At 38.7% G+C, this 11,283-nt stretch overlaps 1 long non-coding RNA gene across 2 annotated transcripts in view; it reads right to left on the reverse strand.

Annotated features, from left to right (window-relative positions):
- Positions 1-7,335: 7,335 nt before the first annotated feature.
- LOC106534495 (uncharacterized) overlaps positions 7,336-11,283 on the reverse strand; it is a 13,763-nt gene continuing 9,815 nt past the window's right edge. For both annotated transcript variants that reach the window (XR_001312356.1, XR_001312357.1), the window contains one exon: positions 7,336-8,819. This is a non-coding gene — a long non-coding RNA (uncharacterized LOC106534495). The remainder of the gene's footprint in view (positions 8,820-11,283) is intronic.

Below are 11,283 nucleotides of genomic sequence, written 5' to 3' on the forward strand. Positions count from 1 at the left end.
CCCCAGACTGGGATTTGAACCGGTGACCTTCTTGCTGAGAGGCATCAGCTCTACCAACTGAGCCACCGTGCCACCTGGGTTATATTGACTGAATCAAAATTCTGTGGGGGTCATAACCCCCCTAACCCCCCTGCAAATTACACCTATGGATACGTGTTGGGGATTGCTCTCAACTATCACCACACCAAAGTAGCTTTATCTTTCTAAAACTGAGTTAAAGTCTGGCTGTTATTTTTAACTTTGCTCATGCATCGCATTCCTTCCTTTCTTACGTGTTCAGAAATGCATAAAACACCTTTTTGTCAGGATTYCAGTGTGTCCTGCCCACTGTTTCCCTCTCTCTGCAGGATGAGCAGTGATGGTCATCTGGAGCTTCCAGCAGATGGTACTGTGGGATTCTCCTCCTGAAGGATTTACTGCAGCTGCTTAGAACTGGTGAATCTGGTTCTCTTTATGGAACCGTGTTAATCTCAGTTCATCACTAAAATAACACGGTTCACKTGAGTCATTTGAGTCGTTCATGTTGTGCAAATAATAAACATAAAATATAACTTGATATGCAATAATCAGTGTTTGTTTTATAATTCCACACCAATAAACCAATAAAAGCATCTTATTGATGGAACTAAAACTTAACATGTCTAAACGAAATTAAAAAAATCTACCAAATTGTTGTAATTGTACAGGGGTTAGACAATGAAACAGAAACACCTGGTTTTAGACCTAACATCCCTTTCAGACAGCTTCCTCTTTCGTCCACAGTTAATCCTGTTGGATGTGGCCCTGGCTGTTGCTGAAGCCAAGTTACAGTTGTGGGAGAAATTTGGTGAGACCATGGAGAGAAATGCATGTTAAAATCCATGAAGATTTTTGAAGATTTTCTCTCTGCTTTTTGTAAWTGATATAGTCCTGTTGGTGTCATCTCCATCTCTCACTGTTTGTGGCCAAGTATGAAGCAGCTGGGTTTGGGATCAGCACCTCCAAATCTAAGGCTATGATCCTCAGTCAGTAAAGAGTGGACTGTTCTCTCTGGGTTGGGGTTRAGGTCTGCCTCTGGAGACATTCGAGTATTTTTTGTCGAGGCTTTTGTTTACAATTGAGGGAAGAATGGAGCGTGAGATCTACAGACAGATCAGAGCATCTTCCACTGTATTGTGGACTGCCAGACCATTGTGGTAAAGAGGGAGTAAGACAAGTGTCTGTTCTACAAAAACCCAGAGTAAACAAACTGAACAGTGACACAAACTTGATGGTAAAAAGTAAATATTCTTTATTTACAAAGTCACAAGTGGTATAGACTGGGTGCTGCCTTTCTTTTCTTTGCTGGTGAGATTTCCAAACCACACTGTGATACAGCTAATGAAAAGACTTTCAATTGCACAATGATAAAAATTTAAAAGAATCTGTCTGTTTAGAGTGAACTCCTTAAGTTTGCGTAAAAAGAAGAGTCTGTCTAGCCTTTCTGACAATAATATTGGTGTTTAGATGCCATCTCAGACCTTTTGAAAGGGTYACTCCTAAAAACTTAACACTATCAGCCCTCTGTACCTCTGTGCCATTTATAATAACAGGCAGATGAACGATATTCTTGCCAAAGTCCACAATCAGTTCATATGTTTTAGAAGTATTCAGAACCAAATTGTTTTGTTTACTCCGCTGCACAACATGTTCTACTTCAGTCTGGTAATAAGAGTCATCAKTRGAGTTCACCAAACCAATAATAGAAGTATCTTCTGCATATTTGATAATCATATTAWGATTGGGATGGACAGCAACACAATCGTAAGTATACAAAGTAAACAGCAAAGGACTTAAAATACAGCCTTGTGGAGAACCCGTGCTCACAATGAGTTAGTTAGAAAAACAGTTGTTAATTTTAATCCTTTGAGGTCTGCAGGTCAAGAAGATTAAAATCCATTTGCAAATAGGGTCACATAAACCAAGAGTTTTCAGTTTGTGAATGAGTTGCACAGGTACAAGTGAATTAAAAGCAGAACTGTAGTCTATGAAAAGCATCCTAACACAAGACTTTCCATTATCCAAATATCTATACACAGAGTTCAGTCTGTAGGCAAATTGGAATGGATCCACATGTGGATACTGTTTACTAAAAGTATTTAGTTAAATTTACCCAGATAAACACAAAGTATTTAGTTAAATTTACCCAAATAAACTAAGTGCATCCACAAAAAAAGTGTTACTATTTCTCAAAATTTTAGGGTAATTGGTATTGAAATGAATCCAAAAAAGTTAGGTAGACTTTACTTAATGTATTTAAGTGTTTTAAAGCTGTTGACATTAGATACTCTTTACCAATAGTTTTTGGTTAAATTTACCCAAGTAAATTGGTTGCAAATTGTTACCCCAATTTTTTTGGTTAAATTCTATAGGTTGTTTTTAACAGTGCAGACACTGGAATCTGACTSTTGATGTAGTTCAACACCAGTCGCTCAAAAGCTTTCATTAAAACAGAGGTTAAGGCCACAGGCCGATAGTCATTAAAACATGTCACAGGCGTCTTCTTAGGCACTGGTATTATGTCAGATTTTTTAAAACTGAGTGGGACAGTACAGAGTCTTAGTGATAAACAGATCTGTTAAAAGAGGAGCTGATTGCTCTGCACAAAGTTTGAGGAGTCGAGGTGGAATACCATCTGGGCCAGAGGCCTTCCTCTCCTTGGTTCTTGACAGAACCTTCTGGACCTCCTCATGAGAAACAGTGAGTCTGCTCTGTTCATTTAAAAAAAACTGCAACCTCACTGTTGGCAGTTTCAAATCGGCAAAAAAAAATTATTAAGATCATCAGGCAATGAAGGTTCAAAGTCAGTAATGCTTGTTTCTTTAGGTTTCCAGGATAAATCAACATTCACTCCCTCCCACACACGATGTGGATCATCCTTGTTAAGATGATCCTCCACTTTCTTTCCTCAAGAACGCTTTGCAGCTTTGATGGACCTCTCTAATAAATATCTCGCCCCCTTATAGGCAGCAGCATCACCAGACTTAAAGGCTGCAGCATGCTCCTTCAGTTTTTGTCTCACATCTATTAATCCAAGGTTTTTGGCTGGGATAATATGTAATAGTCTTTTTTGAGACACATATGTCAGTACAGAAATTTAAATATCCAGTTACAGCATCACAGTATTCATCCAGATCCTCTGACTGAAAGACAGACCARTCTGTAGCATCAAAACAGCCTTGTAATTTTCCACTAGTGCCACTAAGTGGCACTAGTGGAAAAGGGGCATTATAGTATAGGCCTACTATAGATTTTTGTTCTTTACTGTAAAGGACTGTGTTTTTTATTTACCTAATTTCTCACACATTAAAGGATTTTATTTTATTTCCATGNTCTTCTAATTTACAACACTATTGCTTAAATAAGAGAGTGTCCACCTTTGTGAAACACTTCTATTAAACAGAGATTGTAAAAACAGATTGATTGTAATAAAGTTAAACCTGTTTATATAGTATTTTTGTAGAAATAAACCCTTTTTTAATTGAAATTGGTTTCATTTAAATGCATTAGTTTAAGCTTTATTTTATTTTGAATAAACTGAGTTGATTCAAAATGTGTTTTATTCGATTTCGGCTGAAAAGTTGAGAAAAATGTGTGTTTTTGGTGAAAATGGCTTTCAGGAGTGTAATACCTTAAATCAACCAGCAGATGTCGCCGTTGCAAAGGAAGACACCTCAGCTTTACTTACCTTTGATCGACAGCAGCGCCGTGCCTCCTGTCAAATGACGGAGCGTCTAACAGGAAATCCCGCCTTCAATGCGCTCCTTCAGAATAAAAACGGCTGTCTGTTTTTTATAGTGCAAAAGTTATCAAATGTAACAAATGAAACGCTTTTGACTATAATCCACCGTATTTAAACCACAGTGTACAACACAGCGTTTCAAAAATCGACAAGTGACAGCTTCTCACTACGCTAGCGATACAGCTTATCATTAAGCTGACGGGTTGAACCGGAAGTTCCGTGTGTAACCTTAAACTCTGTCCGTCTTAGCGGCTCGAAGTTAAAAACTGCTCGAAAACGGCATTTAAACTCACCCAAAATTCTCTGAAGTGGTTCAAACGACAGTTCGCAGTGTAGTCGGTCGCTCATGGCGCCGAAACGGCTTTTTTCGCCGTTTATCGAGACGTACCATTCGGTTCTTCCGTCCCGGAAGTGGTTGGAGCTAACTTTGTTAGCCTGTGTTACGCTAACAAAACTCCCCGTATTCCGTTTAACACTTTACAAGTGCCTAAAACTCATAAATGTTAGCGTAATTATGAAATAAAAGATGAAAACTGCGTTCACAGATTATATCTTAAAGATAAAATAGCGTTTTGCTATTTATAAGAGAGGAGTATATATTTCCCTTTCAGGAAGTGACGTCATTACCTTTATAAACCGTGAAATGCTTATTTCTAAGCAGCAGCAATGTTACAGCCTTATTACGACTCAAAATGACAGAATAACAACAAAAATCTGCAGCTTTTTGCTATAATCTGAACACCTCCAGTCATAACAGGTCTTATTACATCATTCTTTTTGCCAACATGATAAGGTAGTATTTTTTACTACTTCAAAATGCACAGAGATATCTTTTCATAAGAAAAATATGTAAATAGAGTTCACCATTCAGGAATCCTTTATGGGAATCGTACGGGCAACCATTATGTAAGGGGGTTTACTTATGCAAATAAGCTCACCTTACATCTTCTCATAACAAAGTTATGAGAGTAAATTTTACCAAGGTTTTCCTCATTACTCTAATATTTGTCTGTGCAAAGTGAAGTGACACAATGAGGGAACGTCAGACGAGTTCAAGTTGATTTATAAAAGATTATGCAATCATTTATTTACACAATTGAACAAATCATAAATTACACCTGATTGTGAGCTATTTATAACAAGTGTCTAAGTTAAAATGAGATAAAACCCGCGTCCAAATTTTCTTCACATTAAAACTTAGATTACCTATATATAAACAGTAAAAGTCAGTCTGATGTTAAAACTAAACAATTTACTGGCACTTTCACTTTAGAGTTGGCAAGGATACAGTGTAAGAAAAGGTGAGAAAATTAAGAATTAGTGTTTCTGCTTTTAATTTTGAAAGGTTTACAACCAGATTAGCACGTCCTCTCTGCTCTCAGCTTCAACTTGACACGTCACCCACGAWCACGTCAGCGTTACCTGGTGATGTCTGCTCAAAACACCCCTGGTGTAGACTGTCTCCCCACGACCCTTCAGGAAGCTTGTCCAGAACTGGTCCTTGGCGTTAAGGTGTCATTTAGGTGACTTTTTGTCTGTTTCAGCCCGGCTAGAAAGATTCCAGCTGTGGTTCCTGTCGTCTCTCAAAATAAAAGTCTCCCCTCGAGAGTTGAAAACACTTAAGAGACTTGGGTCTCTAGGTGGACATGGAGCGGCTTGCTACTTGCCCTGGCCAACAAGCCGACTCTAATTGGCTATTTGAGTCAAACCTGTGGCCATCGGCTCTTCTCCGGAGAGAATCAGCCTGTCCTCCTGTATCGGCACCAGGAAGAACACTCTGAAGTGTCTCTAAGGCATCCGTGTGTTAGTAAGCCAGAGTGGAGCCTTAGATAAGCCCTCAGTCAGAAAGGAAAAGAAGAGATAAGAGAGTTGCCAGCTGACGCCAGTGAAGGCCACTGCTCTGTAGCCGTTCACAGATATTATGAAAATATCTTCTCTGCTTCTTTCTGCTAGACTGTAAGAAATCACTGTGAAACATTTGTCATGATTAATTAACACTTCTGCTTAAATAATCATTCTGAACCTGTGTCCAGATAAATGTAAGATTTTCTTGAGACAAACTAAAAATTATATTACTGATGTTTCAGTAAAATAAAAACAGTGATTTATAAAAACACAATGAAAACATGGTGACGATTTTCTGTGATTCATTAATCTATTTTAGGCACGATAAAAGAATAGAAGTGATACTTTCTTTCTTTGTGACATGTCATTATTGTGATTAACAGATGCATAAACATTCTTAGTTAAACAACCAATGAATCACGAACAGAACAGATTGTTTCTGTTAATATCTGATTAAGAGAACTGAAGTCCTCGTGTAGGTTGAAATGACCCATCATGGCCTAAAATAGAGTTCAGTGTTCCTGCCTTCTCTCAGGCCTTTCGAGACCTGCTTTGAGGCAGTAACTCCTGTTTCTTCACTCGAGGTGACCCCTACACACACAAAAAAAAAAACACAAATAAAATGAAAGACAGGAAGCAGAAAGAAAAGTCTAATTTTATTCTCTGCCCCTTATTTTCAAAAAATAAAATATAGGCTACTAGATTATTACACACATTCTTAAAACCAAGAAATATAGTAGTTCAATTTCAACTGAAGATTTTCACAATCTTGACATTTCTCTGAGAATAATTTCGAATATGATCATATATTTAAATATATATTCTGTGTGTGACTGCTTGTCTGTGTTTTTCTAGATACAGGATCAACAAAATCCCCTCTGAGAGACTCTTCAGATTTGCTTTAAGTCAGATGTTTGATATCTAAATTTTAGACCCAGCTTTGAGACAATATTTTTTTAAAATTAATTCTTCAAAGTATTAATATTTCCTACAAGTCTGATAAATACAGCCCCTGGTCTTTGATTTTAATTTTGACATGAACATTCGAAAACTTTAAAATGTTTGGAAAATCCCTTTATCAAATAGAGTACATACAGTTGATCAGTTTCATCTGATGCTTCCTGCAGCCCTTCCTCCTGAGGACAGGACATCGTCACCGTCTAGTTGTGCTTTTTATGAAAATCATCACCTGTGCAACAAGTGAAACTCTGCTCTGGGTTGTGTCTCGCGCTACTATTGCTTTCTTTTTAATGATGAACCAAGCTGCACGCAGTTCTGTGTAGGTCCGTGTGTGCGTGCGTAAGTGCGCGCGCACACGTGCGCTCATAGCAAAGGTTCTTTGTGGGTTTGTGACTCCCACTCTTTCTGGCCCAGGCTTATAAACTGCACGACAAACTAAACACATACATTTGTTTGCCTCTGTGTCTCACAATAACTCCTTCACTGGTTTGTTATATTTTGCGAATTTGCCAAAACACACCATGAATCCAACCAATTCATTTCCTCATGAACCTTTGAATCAGGTACCAAAGCAGTGACATAAGTTCACCGCTTTAGAAGCTTCGGACGTCACTGATCACATGACTTTTACCAAACGAATCAAGCTCTGACACAGTGCTTCTGAAACAGTGTGTTGTTTTTTTCAATACATGCGCTGAAACTTCAGCTTCAAACTGCCCGTCACTAATTGAAATGTTATTTAGGAGAGCAGTTGGATTCATTTTGTTCTGTTCTTCTTGTCAACAGCTGGTTTATCAGTAGGATTATAATAGTGTTAATAAAACATTTTAGTTAATAAAATGTTAATGTTAAACAAATATAATACTTATAAAAAGGGATTTAAACAATATTTTAACATTTTACATATTTTATGGCATTGTTTGTAGGTTTGCATAGGGGGTCCCCGGCCAAATGCTTATGCTGTTTGTGAGACTATAGCATGGAAAAGTTTAGGACCCCCTGATGTAACGCACATCATTTTTGGAGTTCTTTCAGGTCTAAAAGATTTAAAACATCTGATGGTTTTAATCTGAGTAGAACCTCCCCATAAGATAAATAGAATAAACAGTCAAACTTTTGACAGCTAGCATAGCTCTGTCTATGTGTACTAGCGGCAACAATTGTTGCTGTGCTTACATTCACTCTTATCATGATCAAAAGATGCATGCAAGCATAAAATTCTCAATATATCTCAGCAGAAGACTCTTTAAAGAATGTATGTACAAAATATTTCAATTCTGTGTGTTAAGACATTTTATTCACTCCCTTTTGTACCAGTTTGAGGTAGACATTTCCATCGAGCAGGGCAGGCAGGAAGTCAAGGGGTGTGGTTATGTGACCATTCTCACTAACTACATGTAATTGGTAAAACTAAAAGTAGACAGCCTATTATTTTGTTACAAAATATTAATTTGCTGTCCAAAGCCAAAATAACACCTTGAGAGCTTCCAGAGGTAAAACAAAAAGTCCGGCAACAATTGTGGCCGGTGGGATTAAATGGGTTTTAATTTTCCTCTTTTTTTTCAGGAAAGATTTTGTTCCTTTTTTCTCCTCAGCTAAGATTTTGTTGGAGGATCAGGCAAAATAATTAATAAAAGTTTTATTCCTGAATTCTGTCTTTGTGTCCTCTTGAAATGTGTTATGACCCTTCTGTGTTTCAATGGGCCATAACACTAACACGGAGACACTGAAGACAAACTAAACTAACACAGAGACACTGAACCAGACCAGACTGTAAATCCAGGATGTAGAGTTTGAGTGAATGTGGTGTTGAAGGTGTGGAGGTGGATCAGAGAGTCAGAGGAGACTCTGTAYAAGGACAGAATACCAGCAGGACAGTCCACATACACTGCTACCAAGTCAGAGGAGGAGGAGGAGATGAATGTTCTTCTGTTATTGTGACTGACATAGTAACCATAATCATCAGAGCATCTCAGACTCCAGGACTGATCATTGAATCCAAACACACAGTCATTAAAGTCTCCTGTCCTCTTGATTCCTCTGTAACTCACTGATATGTAAACTCTTCCTCTCCACTGGACCTCCCAGTAACAGCGACCAGTCAGACCAGTTCTACACAGCAGCTGAGGACGATCAAATCTGTCTGGATGTTCAGGATATTGAAGCTCCGCCCCCTGCCATGTCACCTTCCTGTTGTTAGACAGGTGGAGGAATCGGTTCACTGTGTTTGTGTCGATGGTGAGCTGACAGGAATCTGATGGAACAAACACAATCCAGCTGTTACTGATCCAGATCCAGAGTCCTGCAGAGTCCAGCACTAACATTGGGAGGGGGCTGCTTGTGAACACAGAGCTCTGATCAACAACATGAACATAACTTTTATATTAAAAGAGAGCAGTTTTTTTAAATATTCCAGAACATAAGTCTGCAGTTTGCATGAGTTGAATCTTATTTAGTTTATTTCGTATCTAAAGTAACATTTAAGACAACTTGAATATTTATGCCATTTAAAACTTTAAAGCGGACCTAATATTGCAAAATTAACTTTTTTCAGTTTTTTTTTACTCACATTTGGGTCTGTACTGCATCTAGAAACAGTCCAAGCATAAAAAAATCACTCAGAGGCATTTTTACTATAAGTAAATGTATTTTTCTGTATCTTGAAATTAGCTTTTTTCAAACATCGCTACTTGTGATGTCACAAGTCGCACTCCAGTCCACCCCAACCTGCGCCCAGCTCATCTCCTGGTAACCCAAGCAGAGACTCCGCCCACTTCCTCTCTGGATGGTTCTGCTGTTTTAGAACAGTCATGGAGAACAGAGATGAGATAAGATAAAACTTTATTGATCCCACAGTGGGGAAATTTGTGCATTACTGCAGCTCAATACAGGAGAGGGAAATATAGAATAAAGAAAGATAAGCAAAAGAAAACAAAGAACAAAAACCCCTATACTCGTGATATATATCAATGTACATATACCTAGTAGAGTAAATAAATATATGTACATGAACATGCATATTATTGATGGCAGTGTAGGTGAATTGTCCAAGTGACTGATAACATCATGATATGTGTATTAATTTTATTTTTATTTAATTTAATTTTTATTTTTGATGGCAATTTTCTAGCAATAAGTACTATGGGAAAATAGCACTTTCTACTGAAAAGGAACTGACAGTAAACTTCTGGCAGGGGACAGAATTAACGTAAACAAAAATTTGGGAGGGGGTTTCCATAGCAACTTATGCAAAGCAGCAGGTTCTGAAGAGCTGAAGAACAGGCAGAACTGAAAAGGTGAAATTTCATTATATGAGATAAATTTTATGACGTAAATCAAATGACCATGTTTTATAGAGCCCACAGATGGATCCCAACTTGTTCTAGGACCCCCATAATAGGTGTCCTTTTGATATGAACCGGTCTTTGAACTCTGAATTAATGCCAAACTCAAAAGATAGTTTTACAGATTTTATTGTTGATGTGCAAGGCTTTGGTGTAGTTCTGGATCAGGACATCGAGTTGGACTGGAACTTCTGGACACACGAAAAACTATTAACAGAGTCACTGTGAACTTTGACTGAGAGAAAATACAAAGCCACTGACCTGGTGTTGGTGTGGGTGTTCCATACACAATCACTGATTTGAGTTGAAAGGGTCCGAGCCTGTGTGATGTCGTCACCGTTCAGAATTGTTTGGGGTTTGAGTCCAACAGACAAGAACAGGGTCCAGGGATAAGCGAGAATCAGAATCAAAAGAATTACCAGACTTAGTGGAGCAGGTTTGAGTCGTGGGTCCGTAAACTGAGCAGGGGTCGAAAGCCGTGTAATCCGATGAAGCGTCGCGCAGATGAGGGAAAATCCAAGAGCCGAAAAACCAGGAAGTGAAGCAGGAGTCGTTACTGGGTAAGCAGAAGACAGGAGGAATCCGACGAGGGCAAAGGCAGAGATCATTAAACCGAGGAGCATGAGCAGGATCAGGGAACCAGGACTAACAAGGGACAAGGTACAAGATTGCCGGAAGTTCATAGCAGGGCACATGAAAATCTGGCAGAGACTGAGAGTTGATGACAAGGCTTTTAACTGGGAACTACAGGTGAGTTGCATGAAGCTGATTGCATGAAGGCGGGGCTGTGGTAAACTGATGATGGGAGGGGGAAAAACACTGAGCAGAAACAGGCTGAAGCTGTGAACAAGGGATGTTTAAAAAATGCATGACATGACTAAGGAAATAAAACAAAGGACTGAGGACACGGCTGTGGCATAAAATATGATCAGGTTAGGAATCACAAGGCTGGCAAGGTGGATTTATAACAGAGCCTCCCCATTAAGGTCCGGCTCCTGACGGACCCCTGGGTTGACTAGGGTTGAGTCTGTGGAAGTCGTTAATCATGTCTTTATCCAGAATGTGCCATACAGGAACTCAGGAACGCTCTTCTGGCCCGTATCCCTCCCAATGGACCAGGTACTGAAGTCCACATCCCCATCGGCGAGATTTCAGGAGTCGTCTCACAGTGTATGCAGGACCTCCATTGATGAGTCGGGCGGGAGGAGGGGGCCTTGAGGAGGGCATTGTAGAGGTAACCCTGGTGAAAAAAAAACTTTTCTATTGTTTTTTTTCTTTGTCTTTGATTTTATTTTTTACACTTATAAGAAGAAAATCATTTTAAAGTGTTTTTATTTTCTTTAAGTGAATAGGACAAAGTCCTATATATATGTT

The sequence above is a fragment of the Austrofundulus limnaeus genome, unplaced genomic scaffold (genome assembly GCF_001266775.1).
Source record: "Austrofundulus limnaeus strain Quisiro unplaced genomic scaffold, Austrofundulus_limnaeus-1.0 Scaffold1190, whole genome shotgun sequence".
Lineage (NCBI taxonomy): Eukaryota > Metazoa > Chordata > Actinopteri > Cyprinodontiformes > Rivulidae > Austrofundulus > Austrofundulus limnaeus.